Source organism: Lithobates pipiens, unplaced genomic scaffold, assembly GCF_037356315.1.
Source record: "Lithobates pipiens isolate NorthernLeopardFrog02 unplaced genomic scaffold, aLitPip1_a1.2 Scaffold_23, whole genome shotgun sequence".
NCBI classification, from domain to species: Eukaryota; Metazoa; Chordata; class Amphibia; order Anura; family Ranidae; genus Lithobates; species Lithobates pipiens.
The window spans coordinates 75,148,768-75,163,723 of record NW_027507785.1 but is presented as its reverse complement, the minus strand read 5'-3'; the positions used below and the strand labels follow the sequence as shown (position 1 = coordinate 75,163,723).

Here is a 14,956-nt window from a genome sequence, read left to right as displayed (position 1 = left end):
TATGCCAATACATTTTTTATGATTACTGTTTGTGGTCTGTTTAAAATCCCAATGGGAGGAAACCTATTCTTCATTACATAAAAGGAGTAGCAGTGTTCTGAGGAACAGTCCCTCCTGGGCAAGAAGGAGGAATAAGGCGCATTTAGTGATCCTGTCTTTGGCGATAACCCATCAGCAACAGGATCACTAAATACGCGGCATAAGAGGCTCTGTTTCCTTTGGCGGTCTTCTTAGAGGAGGAGCAAATCCATTTCTGCCCTACCTTCCTTTATAGCAGTAGATCACTCCAATGGGGTTCTTTTGCAAAAAGGTATTAAAGTAAAGCTAAAATAAATAAAAATCCTCTCACTATTACTCAGATCCCAGGGTATACTGGTGTGAAATTAACATTATACTGTATATGCCATTTACACTTTGCATTATTATTATTCAATTCTTATACAACATCATTAAAGGAAACCTGTCATGATAGAGTTATGAAGGCTGCCACAACTGACAATTTATTCTCAAATTTGTTCTCAAAATAGTAGTGCCTGGCTGTCATGCTGATGCAAGGAATGATTCCTGAACCCGTCACCTTTACATGTATGGTCTTTATCAGTGTCAAACTAGTGTTACAATTTCAGTTAGTGTTTAGATTTGCCACCACTAATTAATTGCTTTTTCTTTCTGGTACAACTAATTTACATACCCATACCGCGAGCAGAAAAGCTAGGCATTTTTAAAACACTGCCATGCTTCCTGATTTGGAGCTGGACCATGCCATCGGCTATGCAAAACGACTGGCTCACAATTTACAGTGTAATGCCACTATGAATGTAAAAAAAAAACAACAAAAAAAACATTCCTTTGTGGCCAGTCAATTACATTGCAGGAAGTTTAGGAAACTTCATTGAAGTCTTGGCACTAACAAAACTTCAGTTACCCTCTAATTCTTCTTTGTAAGGTCTTTCATGTTGAGACCCTTTGAAAGAGCTTCTGTAGCTCAGGTGTCTGGGCCTTTTTCAGCACATCTGCAGCAGATCGCACTGTTTCTATCTGCAAACTGTGTCTTGCAAAAACACCAACCATTTGGGAACCACATGCCTAACAATGCGTTTAACGTCCAACCACTTAGCCTGTTGGCAAGAGCACCTAAAAGCTACACAAATCTGTCCTTCCTCCTCACCCTCCTTACCCACTTCAGTCTGCCCCTGTGATACTGAATCATTACCTTTCAGCAGCCTCCACTGACAGGGATGATGGTATAGCACAGAGTGTCCAAGGTCCTAGCAGCTCATCTACCAGCAGCACACCACCAGCTGTAGACTGTAGCCGGCAAATTTCTCTGCCCCATCTTCCGCAGTGGAAAAAAAAATACAGTCCCTGCCACCCACATGCCCAGCTCCTGAATGCAAGCTTGTCAAAGCTGTTGGCTCTCCAATTTCTGCCTTTCAGCCTGGTGGATTCTGCCCCCTTCCGTAAATTCGCACAATGTGCTGTACCACAATGGTAGGTTCCCAGTCGATACTACTTTTCACTTAGGTCATTCCATCTCTCTACCATCATGTGGAAGGGAATGTTCCGGCATTGTTGGGCAAGGCAGTCAGCTGTAAAATCCACCTTACTGCTGACACGTGGCCCAGCAAGCATGGGCAGGGATGATATATTTTGTTCACAGCACACTGGGTAACGCTGCTTGCAACTCGAAAGTATTCAGGACAGGGCTCAGTGCTGCCACTTGTCGTGCCCCCACGTCTCCATACAGCTGGTGGTGATGATGCCAGACCTGTGAGCTATACCCCCTCCTCCTCCTCCACCGCCACCTCCATGCCCACCTCTGCAGAATTGTCATATGAACGTCAGGTACCCTCTAAGCGTTCAAATGGATTTTCCTAGAGTCAGGCTAAAAGGTGCCATGCGGTGCTTCAGCTGGTGTGTTTAGGGGACAGGAACCACACCGAAGCAGAGATTCTTGCAGCTCTGCAAGGACAGGCCCAGAGGTGGTTCACACCACACCAGCTGGAGACAGGAATGGTTGTGTCAGATAATGGCTCAAACCTCCTGTCCGCCCTTAGACAGGGAAAGTTGACATATGTGCCATGCCTGGCATATGTCCTCAATTTGGTGGTACAGCATTTCCTAAGTATGTACCCAGGGTTGCAAAATGTACTAAAGCAGGCCAGAAGAGTCTGTAGCCATTTCAGGTGGTCAGTGCTCTGTTGGCTGAAATTCGGCGGGAATTCCACCTGCCCGTAAACTGCCTGATTTGTGACATGCCCACCAGGTGGAACTCAACTGTGGGAATGCTGCAGCGGCTATACATGCAGCAGAGTGCCGTCAATGAGTACGTGTGTCAGTACAGCACAACGACAGGCTCAGGCCATCTCAGCTTTTTTTCCCCACGCCAATGGCTGATCATTAAGGATGCATGCACTGTATTGTCACCATTTGAGGAGGTCACAAGGATGGTGAGCAGGGACAGTGCATGCATCAGTGAAACAATCCCTGTTGTGTTCCTGCTGGAGCAGACTCTGCCTGGCATTATGGACAGGGCACTGGAGGCAGAGCAGCAGGGGGAAGAGGGGGACTTCCTTTTCTCTCAAGGCCCACTTTATGCTGACACCATTATTCCTGTCACAGCACATACAGGAGGAGAGGGAGGAGGATTCTGACACTTTCATAGGCTTTGAAGAAGACGAAGACCTGCGTCAATCTGTAAGCAATGGCTTTCCAACCCCAGAACCCTTGGGAGTAGTACGTGGCTGGGAGGAGGAAGTTCCAGATGCTGTCTTCCTGAGTGACCCCGAGGAGTCTGCTTCTCAAGCCTGCATATTTGAGGCGCATGGGCAACCTCATGCTTCAAAGCCTGGGAAAGGACCCAAAAATACGTGGCATAAAGGAGAAGGATGATTACTGGTTAGCAACCCTCCTTGATCACCGTTATAAGGGGAAGGTCTCTGAACTCATCTCGTCCCTACAGAGAGTGCAGAGTATAAAATCTCTTGAGGACACATTAAAGAGAATTTTATTGAAAGTTTTTCCCGACTCTAGCAGGTTACAGTGTGGTGGAAAACATAGTTTTGAGTCTTCCGTTGGTCAAGAAAGGAGCGTTGGAGAAGGCATCCGCCTAAGTGAGGCATGGCCAGGGCTGTCAGCTTACACATCCCATCGGCAGCGTCTGCATCACATGGTGGACAATTACCTCAGGGACAAAACAGAGACGACGACCCACTGGCTTACTGGGTCATGAGAATAGACCACTGGCCAGAACTTGCCCAGCATGCTATTGAGTTTTGGGTGGCCCTGCATCAAGTGTGCTTTCAGAATGGGCATTCAGTGCTGCAGGAGGTTTCGTTACTGATCATAGAACACGTCTGTCCACAGACTGTGTGGACCGTTTGACTTTTATAAAAATGAATCAGTCCTGGATTACCAGCTATGAAGGCCCTGATGCCGATGCCACTGATTAAGTCCTTTTGGGATGTAAAATCTGTGCAGGACTTTGAGGCTGCCTGTGTTCAATCATTTCATCTGGAAGAATGTTTTTGGTATAGGTTTCATGGGCACAATTAACACCCAAATACCAATTTTTCTGCACCTGTCTGACAGGTGCATATCATTGCAATTTTTTTACAGCAAGGCAAATTCTTGCTTTCATCAAGAGTACCTCTATAGGGTTACGGTGGGAAGCCACCACCGACACCCAAAGACTTTTGGCACTTTTGATATTTGACGTTCGGGTCCCTTTGACTTCAATGGGGTTCGTTATTCGGGTCCAAACTTTTGCGCTGTTTGAAAGTTCTGGTCCGAACCGAACAGGGGCCATGCGGCCTATCCCTAGTATCTATTTACTTGGCATAACATCATCTTTCACATTATACAAAAAGATTGGGGTATATAATGTGTTTTGTTTCTTTTTAATTCATGAAAGTGTATTTTTTCCCCAAAAATTGCATTTGCAAAACTGCTGCGCAAATACCGTGACATAAAAAAATGTCAACAATCGCCATTTTAATCCCGAGGGTCTCTACTAAAAAAAAAAAAAAGTATAATGTTTGAGGGTTATAAGTTATTTTTTAGCAAAATATACTGATTTAGGCTGAGTTCACACTGGTGATGGGAAAACACTGCATGTGATGCGCACTGGAATCTCACTGCATTCCTGTGTACATCACATGCGATGTCTGTGCGGTGCGATTTCAGCTATAGATTTTGTATGGCTGAAATGTCATCTGCACCAAAATGGTGCAGGACCCTTTTTTCTCCCGCACCTGAATCGCACCACATGGATGTTCACACCCATGTGACACAATGCTGGCATTCACACTGTGTTTTGTTATCTGTTTTGGGGTGTCCCTGAGATGACATTGACACCGGCAGCAGATTGCATGGACGCTGTGCGATTTCTTAGAGTGCGATGCGGGGAAACACAGCGAATCTTATGCTTTTCTCGCATTGCTTTTGTGCTTTTCATTACACACGATACAAAAATCGGATGGAAAAATGTGTAGGAAAAGCGGTCTGCCGATCTTTGGATCGTTAGCATGGTGCTTTTGAACAGCCAATTTAGCTTTTTTCGTCAGATAAAATTTTTGTCGGATGTGAACTCAATGTCCGATTTTCGTTTCATTAGTACGGTTTTTGTCCGAAAAAAATCATAAGAGTGAGACTACGCATGCTCAGAAACGAAAAAGAACACATACAAAACTATTCAACACATTACGTCAATTCTAACGTTGTATTCTGTCCTATGAAAATTTTCGTATTGTGAGTTAGCTCTTCACTTTCTATATGAGACTAGCATGACACAAAAAAAAACGGACGTACGGTCGTCTGAAAATCTAAGCGTGTGTGTGAGGCTTTACTGCAAAAAGTGACAGAAAAAGTCTGCTCTTCAAGTAGTTTTATTATTAGTTTGCTTTGCACACTGATACAGACATGGTGGGCTCCCTTCATCTGAGGTAAAGTGAGGCCTAGTTGTAAGGTGATGGCTGTTTGTGTACAGAGAAGTGTGAGGCTGTAAGTTGAAGGCTGTGTGTGTTGTATACAGATCAGTTTTCAGTCAGGGTGGAGGGATGTTTGCTGTGTCTGCCATGAATGACAATAGTACAACAGCCTGATTACACTCCCAGGGGCGGTCGGCCTCCAGGTTGCTAAGCGACAAGCACGCTGCTGTTACTCCTCTACACCTCTCTGCACTTCCTGCATCACTGCATGGACTGGGGACATTACTGTGCATTCTACTGGACCCCACAGGATCCCAGGGGCCCCTATTCCTGGAATCATCAGGTGAGTCCTATGAGTGGTCCATGAAAACTGCTGCAGAAACCTGTATGACATCCGAACAGAGAGATCATGGCGTGCTGAGCTCTTATTTTTATTACCTTTTATTAGACTTTTAATAAGACGCCACATAATTGCACTATAAGCTTGCTTTCACATTAGCGTGGAGTGCAAAGATGCACAAAATGACAAAGAAAAATCTTTTGCGGTGCCATTGATCGTTAGGTTTCATTCACATAGGGACATAGGCCTGTGCAGTGTGAATGAGACATTTGTTTATTAGAGATGCACCGATTGGAAATTTTGGTACCGTAACCAAAAACGCACGTTGCACTTGGCCGCAAACCGAAAATTATAGTTTAAAAAAATAAATATATTTTTATATATAATTGTATTATATTCAACTTTTTAGTTAATATCATAAACTTAACCACTTAAGGACTGAGCCTCTTTTTGAGATTTGTTGTTTAGAACTGATTTTTTTGCTAGAAAATTATTTTTTTCTAACACCCTAGAGAATAAAATGGCGGTCATTGCAATACTTTCTGTCACACCGTATTTGCGCAGCGTTCTTACAAGCGCACTTTTTTTTTTTTTAAAATACACTTTTTTGAATAAAAAAATAAGACAACAGTAAAGCTAGCCTAATTTTTTTTTATATTGTGAAAGATAATGTTATAAATTGATACCCAACATGTCGCGCTTCAAAATTGTGCCCACTCGTGGAGTGGTAACAAACTTTTACCCTTAAAAATCTCCATTGGCGATGTTTAAAAAATTCTACAGGTTGCATATTTTGAGTTAGAGGAGGTCTAGGGCTAGAATTATTGCTCTCGTTCTACCGATTGCGGCGATACCTCACATGTGTGGTTTGAACACCGCTTTCATATGCGGGCGCTACTCACGTATGCGTTAGCTTCTGCAATGCGAGCTCAGCGGGGTGGAGCGCGTTTAAAAAATTATTATTTTTCTTATTTATTTTACCTTTTATTTTTTATTTTTACACTGTTCTTTAAAAAAAAAAAAAAAAAAAAAGTGTCACTTTTATTCCAATACAATTAATGTAAACATCCCTTGTAATAGAAAAAAAGTATGACAGGACTTCATAAATAAGAGATCGTAGTCAAATGACCTCAGATCTCATATTTACACAAAAATGCAATAAAACAAAAAAAAAAATGTCATAAAAAAAAATAAGAAGAAAAAATGGCCCTTTAAGAGCTATGGGCGGAAGTGAAGTTTTGACGTCGCTTCCGCCCTGCAATGTCATGGAGATGGGCGGAGGCCATCGACCCCTCACTCGTCTCCATACCCAGCACAAGAAAGGATCTGATCGCCTCTGCCGCTGCGGACGGCTCCAGTAAGCGGAGGGCACCGGAGCACGGCGGGAGAGCCCCTCTCCCGCCGCCGATAAAAGTGATCTTGTGGCGAATTCGCCACAGAGACCACTATTATCGGAAATTCGACCGCCGGCTGAAGAAGGAGGATACTGGGATTATGGCAGCTGGCTACTGCCATAAAAATATACACAGAGATCACAAAGATAAACACAGAGATCCCGGTTCTCTGAGGGCAGAAGAGACTGGTCACGTGTTCATACAAAGTACGAACACCGATCTATCTCTTCCCCTAGCAAGTCCCATCCCCTCTTCAGTTAGAACACATAGCAGGGAACACAGTTAACCCCTTGATCGCCCCCTATTGCTAACCCCTTTCAATACCAGTGACCTTTTTACAGTAATCAATGCATTTTTATTGCACTGATCGCTGTATGAATGCCAATGGTTACAAAAAGTGTCAAAATTGTCCGATGTGTCCACCATAATGTCGCAGTCCTGATAAAAATCGCAGATCGCCGCCATTACTAGTAAAAAAAAATTATAATAAAAATGCCATAAAACTTTCCCCTATTTTGTAGACGCTATAACTTTTGTGCAAACCAATCAATATACGCTTATTGCTATTTTTTTCATTATATTTTTGGGGGAGTAAAAAATATTGCGTTTTTTTTCAAAATTGACACTCTTTTTTGGTTTGTAGCGCAAAAAATAAAAACCGCAGAGGTGATCAAATACCACCAAAAGAAAGCTCTAGTTGTGAGAAAAAAAGGACATCAATTTTGTTTGGGTGCAACATCGCATGACGCCGCAATTGTCAGTTAAAGCGACGTAGTGCCGGATCGCAAAAAGTGCTCTGGTCAGGAAGGGAGTAAATTCTTCCTGGGCTGAAGCAGTTAATGAATGTGGTGAAGCTCTGCTGATTTCTATCATCCAATCACGTGCAAGCAAAAACGCAGTTTTTTTTAATTACCTTGCACCTGATTGGATATTCTTTACAACATGAAGCTTCACAACATTCCATAAACTCTGGGGAAATGAGTGCAACTGCACTTGCAAAGTGCACAGTCTATTTGCCTTTAGTAAATAAACCCCTTTGTATCATAGTTTACAGCACCATTTATTATTAAATGGAAAACCGCGCATTTAAAAATCAGTCAAAAAGGTGTGTGGGTGTCTTTGCTGCGTTCGCCACGTGGAAGGCAGCTCATAAAACCAATGGGCTGCCCTATGTGCAAAGTGTGACAACGCACGACACATACACAACGCTTGATGTCACACAACAGTAATGTAAATGAGGTTAACTCACCATCCATGGGGCGGAGGAATGTATCACTATGGTAAGAGGTCAGACAGGCAAATAATTTGCAGCTTTTTTTTTGTTTTGTTTTTACAATTTCTCTCTAAGGTAATTTATATGAATGAAAAATAGTTCTGGACAGCTGCACTCTAAAAAAGCCTTTTATTCAAAAAAACACACGAAATCCAAATGCATGTCACAGCAGGACAAGACAACTGACGCGTTTCACACTACACACAGTGCTTAGTCATAGCTAAGGTCATTTATAGTTACTTTCTATGGAATCGCTGACACTGGCGCAATTCCTTGTCTATACTTTTTGTGAGAAGATGTCCCTCAGTCTCATCTCAGAAAGATGGGGTGTGGGTAGGGTTGCCACCTGTCCAGGATTCACCCGGACAGTTCGGGTTTTGAATCATGTGTCCGGGTTTCAGACCACCTGAAACGCGGACACAATATTCAGACTGGACTATGGCCTCCCAGCAGGGTTGCTGGCTGCAGTTGTCTAAGCCGAGAGTGTCTGTTACACTCTATTTCACACTGCCCAAAGCCAGCACTAACAACCCCCCCCTCCCCCCAACACATACAGATGGGCTCGATCATCTCCTCTTCATCCTGCCCCTATCCCTCTGTGTCTGCCCACACTCCAATCCAAAAAGAAAAGGGAAGTTAGGGGAGGGACATTTGAAGCCCACAGATACATCAGGATTGAAGGGACCAACTGCCAAAGGTTGAATGAGCTCACCATCCATCCCTGTCTGTGACTGAAGTCTCCCCCTTTCTCTCTCCTGCCTCTGGGTGAGTACACTAAGGTAAATCAGGGTTTTCGGGGCACCCCTTACATCAGAGTTCCCCTTTACACCAGAGGCCACAGTGTTCCCCCTTACATCACAGTCCTCTCCGTACATCAGAGTTCCCCCTTAGATCAGGGTTCCCAGAGCATCCCTTATGTCAGAGTACCCAAAGTTCTGCGTTTCATCGCTCTGCAGAGCCCCCCTTACAGTGTAAGGGAACGCTGCAAGTTAAGATGTAAGAGCAAACTCTGCGGATTCAGATGTAAAGGGGAACTCTGTGGAATCAGGTTTAAAAAGGGAACTCTGTGGACTCTTATGTAAGAGGGGACTCTTGTGATTAACTTGATATGATTATACACGTTATTTAATCACAAAATATATGTACTGTATAGTATATACTGAAAAAAAATAATTGCTGTGTGCAGCTAAATTATTCGGGTTTGACTTGAAGAAAAGGTGGCAACCCTAAGTGTGGGTGACACCAGGACAAGAAATCAGAAGGTATGGGTGTTACATACCTCCCAAAATTTTGTGATGGGAATGAGGGACACATTCTAGTAAAAGGTATGTAGGCATAGGACACACCCCCTGTCACGCCCCTTAAAGGAAATTTCTACAAAAAAAAGTTGTCAAACCCACCAGTGCTTTTTTTTACCTCTACTATTCCTTTATATTGGCTTTTGGAATTTACAAATGCAGAAATGTAGCATTTGGATGAAAGGTTTAGTGCTGGGAAACACCAACCTGAGGGACAAATGAGGAGGAAAGAGGGACAGAGGGACATTGCTCCAAATCAGGGACAGTCCCTCGGGCAGTTGGGAGGTATGGTCACTGCTACCGGGACAGAGAGATAGCTCATCATAGCTCATCATTCCTGCTTTGTTTAAGAATTGTCACCTGGACAGGTAGTGAGAGTAAAATATCCACAAAGAGGACACAGAGAGCAACAAAAAACAGCAAATGTTTTTATACTTAGGCCTTGTCCACATGGAACGTGTGCATCTGTCTGTGACCCATGTGAAGGCTGTGTATACCCTGTCCCTGATTTGGAGCAATGTCCCTCTGCCCCTCTTTCCCCCTCATTTGTCCCTCATTTTGGTCTGATCTATATAGTTGTATAGAAAATGCACTTTTTATCTTTCAAAAAGTGTTTCCCAGTGCTAAACCTTTCATCCAATTTCTAAATTGCTGCATTTGTACAGTTTAGAAGCCAATATAAAGGAATAGTAGTGTTAAAAAAAGCCCTTTTGGATTTAATTAACCTTTTTGTTTTTGGTTAATTCTCCTTTAAGGGGGTGTGGCAGGGGGCGTGTCCAATGCCTATATACGTTTGGTAGTAGGTGTCCCTCATTCCCATCTCAAAATGTTGGGAGGTATGCGGTTGCGCTCTGTGAGTGTATTTGCTCCAGGACTTAGAGCCCTTTCAGACTGCCAGCACCCGGGCATCAGCTGTCGTTTTTGTGGCGCTTTTTGGGCACTAGCGGCTGAATAAAGGGTTAAAAGCTCCTGGTGTATACGCCGCTCCTAAAACGCCTCAAAGAAGCTGCTTGCAGGACTTTTTTTGACATCCTGCCAACGCAGCGCCCCCGTGTGACAGCACTCAGGCTGTCACACTGGGATTGCAGATGAGGCTTTTTTAAGGTGCTTTACAGGTGCTATTTGTAGAGATAAAGCGCCTGAAAAACGCCTCCAGTGTGAAAGGGGTCTAAATGAGGTAAAGCTTCACTTTGAAAATAATACCCAATTACGTGCAAAAAAGAAAAAAAAAACGCTTTTTTTCTTGCACATGATTGGATGATGGAAGTCAGCAAAGTGTCTGCTCTGGAGGAACTGCTCTTGCAGAGTGCAACTGCATTTTACAAAGTCCAAATTCTATTTGCCTTTAGTAAATTGACCCCCGTGGACGAGATTTACGAACACTGGAGCATTAAGAATCTGGTGCAGCTGTGCATGGTAGCCAATCAGCTTCTAACTTCAGCTAGTTCAATTAAGCTTTGATAATAAAACCTGGAAGCTGATTGGTTTCTATACAGAGCTACAAATGGCGTGGTGATCGATGCACAATGTGCATTCGGGTGACCGTATCCATTAATGGCACTCCAAACGTGATTTTTCTGCCATTGTCGGGTGACAGGATCGTGTGGCAAACTGCACCATTCAGAATCGCGTGAAGCTTGCTACCCGAAAAGGAGCAGGAGCCATTATTAGTAAAAAAAAATAATAATAATTCTATTCTCAGATCTATACACTGAACCAGTGGTGTCGCTAGGGGGTGGCTACTGGGGCTATTGCCCCGAATCTGGGGCCCATAGCCCTGAGTCTCTTACCTAATGTTGGCCCCCGGGCTCTATCTGCTCAGCTGGTGGCCGGGGGAGGAACATGACTAGTTAATGTTATCAGGCACATATTTTTATCTATATTCAGCAGTTACGACTATTTAATCATTGTCCGGGGGTCCACTTCTGTACCAATCTGCCGGGCAATGTAGTTGTCGGGAACCGCAGCCCCCCTGATATAAGAGGGGGCTCTCTGGGGACCCTGATGTAATTAGGGGGGCTCTGATGTAAGTGGGGATCCACAACAGATATGTAACAATAATTTATATATAATATATATTATCTGCTTAAGCCCTGAACCATTTGGCTGGCCAAAGACCAGATCACTTTTTGTGATTCTGCACTGTGTCGCTTTAACTGGCAATTGCACGGTTGTGTGGCGTGGCTCCCAAACAAAATGTACGTCCTTTTTTCCCACAAATAGAGCTTTCTTTTTGTGGTATTTGATCACCTCTGCGGTTTAAATTTTTTGCGCTATAAGCAAAAAAAGTGACAATTTTGAAAAAAAAAACATTATTTTTTACTTTTTGCTATAATAAATATCCCCAAAAAATGTATCCTAAAAAAAAATGTTTCCCTCAGTTTAGGCCGGTACGTATCCTTCTACATATTTTTAGTAAAAAAAAAAAATCGCAATAAGCCTATATTGATTGGTTTGTGCAAAAGTTATAGCATCTACAAAATAGGGGATAGTTTTATGCCATTTTTATTAATAATTTTTTTTCACTAGTAATGGTGGCGATCAGCGATTTTTATCATTATGGCGGACACATCGGACACTTTTGACACATTTTTGGAACCATTGGCATTAATACAGCAATCAGTGCGATTAAAATTGCATTGATTACTATAAAAATGTCACTGCCAGTGAAGGGGTTAAAACTAGGGGGGCAGTGAAGGGGTTAATGTGTGTCCTATTGTGTGTTCTAACTGAAGGGGGGAGGGGACTGTGCAAGGAAACTAACAGATCGCTGTTCATACTCTGTATGAACAGACGATCTGTCAGTTCACTCCTCAGAGAACCGGAAACTGTGTGTTTAGACACACGGCTCCTGGTTCTCCGCGTGCCCCGAGTGATCGCGGGAGCCTGAGGGTGATCAAGACCTCCGGACATTCACATTGGCTCGGGGAGGGAGCAGGGGGGCGCGCGCGCACGCCTCCGACGGAGCGCACCTCCCCCTAGTGGCTGTTTATGTTACTGACGTAACATAACGGCGTTTCGCGCAGCCGAGCCATGTTGCCACAGTACTACGGCCGAGCCATGTTGCCACAGTACTACGGCTTGTCGGCATGTGGTCATATATATATATATATATATATATATATATATATATATATATATATAATGTGTGTGTATGCCTGCCCAAGCATATGACTCTCTTTACTACGCTGCTATGGGCTCTAGCCCCAGATCTTTTGTAGACCTAGGAACGCCCCTGCACTGAACTAAAAAAAAGTTTGGGCTGGAATCTGGATTTAATGTACATTTATTCCGGAGCTTTCCTTCTAACAAGTATGGTTTCAATCTTGGCTGTCGCCTACATAGCAGAGGAGGTGTAGAGTGCCGTCGTGCTCTCCGGAATAAAAATGATACTGTCAGCCTTTAGCGGTGTTGCTGCTATGGAGATAATCCGGCCTCCAGGCTCTGACAGGCAAAATGAGATCTAAAGATTTAAGCCCTCAGTGAATAAAGGCAAAATGCAACTATAAAGTGCGTGTCTTCCAACTTCCAGAGGGCAATTTATACCCAGCCTGCCCTTTTACAGGTATTTAATAACAAGGTGTCTGTGGTGGGCCGATGCAATAAACCACAAGCGCTACACCAATAAATAAAGAGTAACCGTAGATCAGTATATTGTTATCATGATGTATTGAGCCTCACATTAGGAGACGTTACATCAAAGCACAAATTTCCGTTTGCTCCGGGGACTGAAACGTCCACCCAGCCTGTGCTCTGCGATTTAGGGCCCATTCACACCAGCTCTATATAACGAAGGCCTGCATGATTTGCATTGTGACTTTTCAAAGTCACTGAAAGGTGCATTTTGCCTAAACACTTAAGCCCCATACACACTATTAGATTTTCTGAAGACTTTTGTCTTCAGATTTACCAAAGCCATATAATAGGAGGTCAAACCTTAAAGTGGTTGTAAACCTTTACAAACCACTTTGACCTGCAGGTAAGCCTAGATTAAGGCTTACCTGTAGGTCCAAGCAATATCTCCTAAACCTATATGGTTTAGGAGATATTTGCCCGAAAACGGGCACCGCTGTCTACGGCGCATGCGCTGTAGACAGCGGCGCGCAGGCGCACTGAGCGCGGCATTCTCAGCGACGGAGCTGCCGCGCGTGTCGGCTCCCGTGCGCATGCACGGGAGTGACGTCATCGCGGCTTCGCCGAATGACAGCGGCGGAGCTGCGAGACCCCACCAACAAGATGGATGCGGCGGACTACAGGGGACAGCGGTGACTTCGCTGGCTCCTGTGTCAGGTAAGTGACACATAATGGGCTACTATGCGATGTATAGTAGTCCATTATGCTTTGCCTTTGCAGGGAATGAAAGAGGAAGTAAACTCATCAGGGTTTACTTCCTCTTTAAAGTGGATGTAAACCCAATCTCATCCTTTCTAAACTACTGCCATATGGGTTATCTATAAGGATATACATGCCTCCTGAATGTATACTTATCTGTCAAATGTCTCCCCTCTGTCTGTTACGAGACCCGAAAAACTGCAGATTCTGTGGGTGTCTCTGTTGTCTGGAGCTCGGTGGGTGGAGTCGTGACGTCAGTAGACTCCCCGCCCACCTCTACACTCCCCTTGTCAATATGCATTTTCTCCTGTGTATTTCTTACACTGAACTTCTGCTATGATCTCTAACATCCAGTGAAAAGACAGGAAAGTAACCACATGACTTCAGCATGCCAAATCATGCTGAGGTGCGGAACATCCAATCCTGGCAGAGCAGCAGAAGAAAGGAGTGGGAGGGAATTAAAAAATAATACATGTCTCTAATGCCCCGTACACACGGTCGGACATTCCGACAACAAAATCCGTTGGATTTTTTCAGACAGATTTTGTCCTAAACTGGTGTTGCATACACACAGTCGGGGATAGTTGTCGGAAAATCGGAATGTGATGACGTTCGTTCGTTACGACGGGACTACATTCAGGCTATTAGGCAATAGCTTTGGTCTCGTAAAAAATGGTCTTGGAAAATTTGAGATCCTGCTCTCAAATTTTTTTCCGTAGGATTTTCCGACGGAAAAAGTCCGATAGAGCCCACACACGATCGGATTTTCCGACAATATAATTTGATCGGACCTTTTCCGTCAAAATTTCTGGCCGTGTGTACAGGGCATTAGGCTAGTGTACGAGATATGTAAATCCCCTGTCACTCACAGCAAGGGGGAGGATTTGACAAAGTTTTTCTCTGTTTGTCAAGATTTATCTCACTGAACAATAAAAGAGGATTGCTCAGAGCTGGATTAACTCTTTGTGCAAGACTGGGCTCAAATGGTAGGAAATCTTATCCTCTACATTATGACATCCCCCAAAAAATAAATGGGGTTTACATCCACTTTAATGCCCTGTACACACGGTCGGACATTCCGACTACAAAATCCATCAGATTTTTTCCAAATCCATTTTTGGGCCAAATCCAACGGATTTTGGCCCAAACTTTTCTTGCATACACACGGTCGCACAAAGTTGTCAGAAAATCTGATCGTTCAGAACGCGGTGTCATAGAACACGTACAGCGGGACTTTAAAGAAGGCAGTAGCCAATAGCTTTTGTCTCATAATTTATTCTGAGCATGCGTGGCACTTTGTCCATCAGAAGTGTCTACACACGATTGGAATTTAAACAATCGGATTTGGTTTTCGGAAAATTTGAGATCCTGCTCTTAAACTTTGTGTGTCG

General features: G+C 43.8%; 1 protein-coding gene across 1 annotated transcript in view; it reads left to right on the top strand.

Moving 5' to 3' along the window:
• Nucleotides 1–5,160: 5,160 nt before the first annotated feature.
• Nucleotides 5,161–14,956, top strand: part of CFAP20DC (CFAP20 domain containing) — a 490,970-nt gene continuing 481,174 nt past the window's right edge. The window contains exon 1 of the mRNA XM_077451901.1: nt 5,161–5,271. The gene's annotated coding sequence lies outside the window, so the exon portion shown is untranslated. The remainder of the gene's footprint in view (nt 5,272–14,956) is intronic.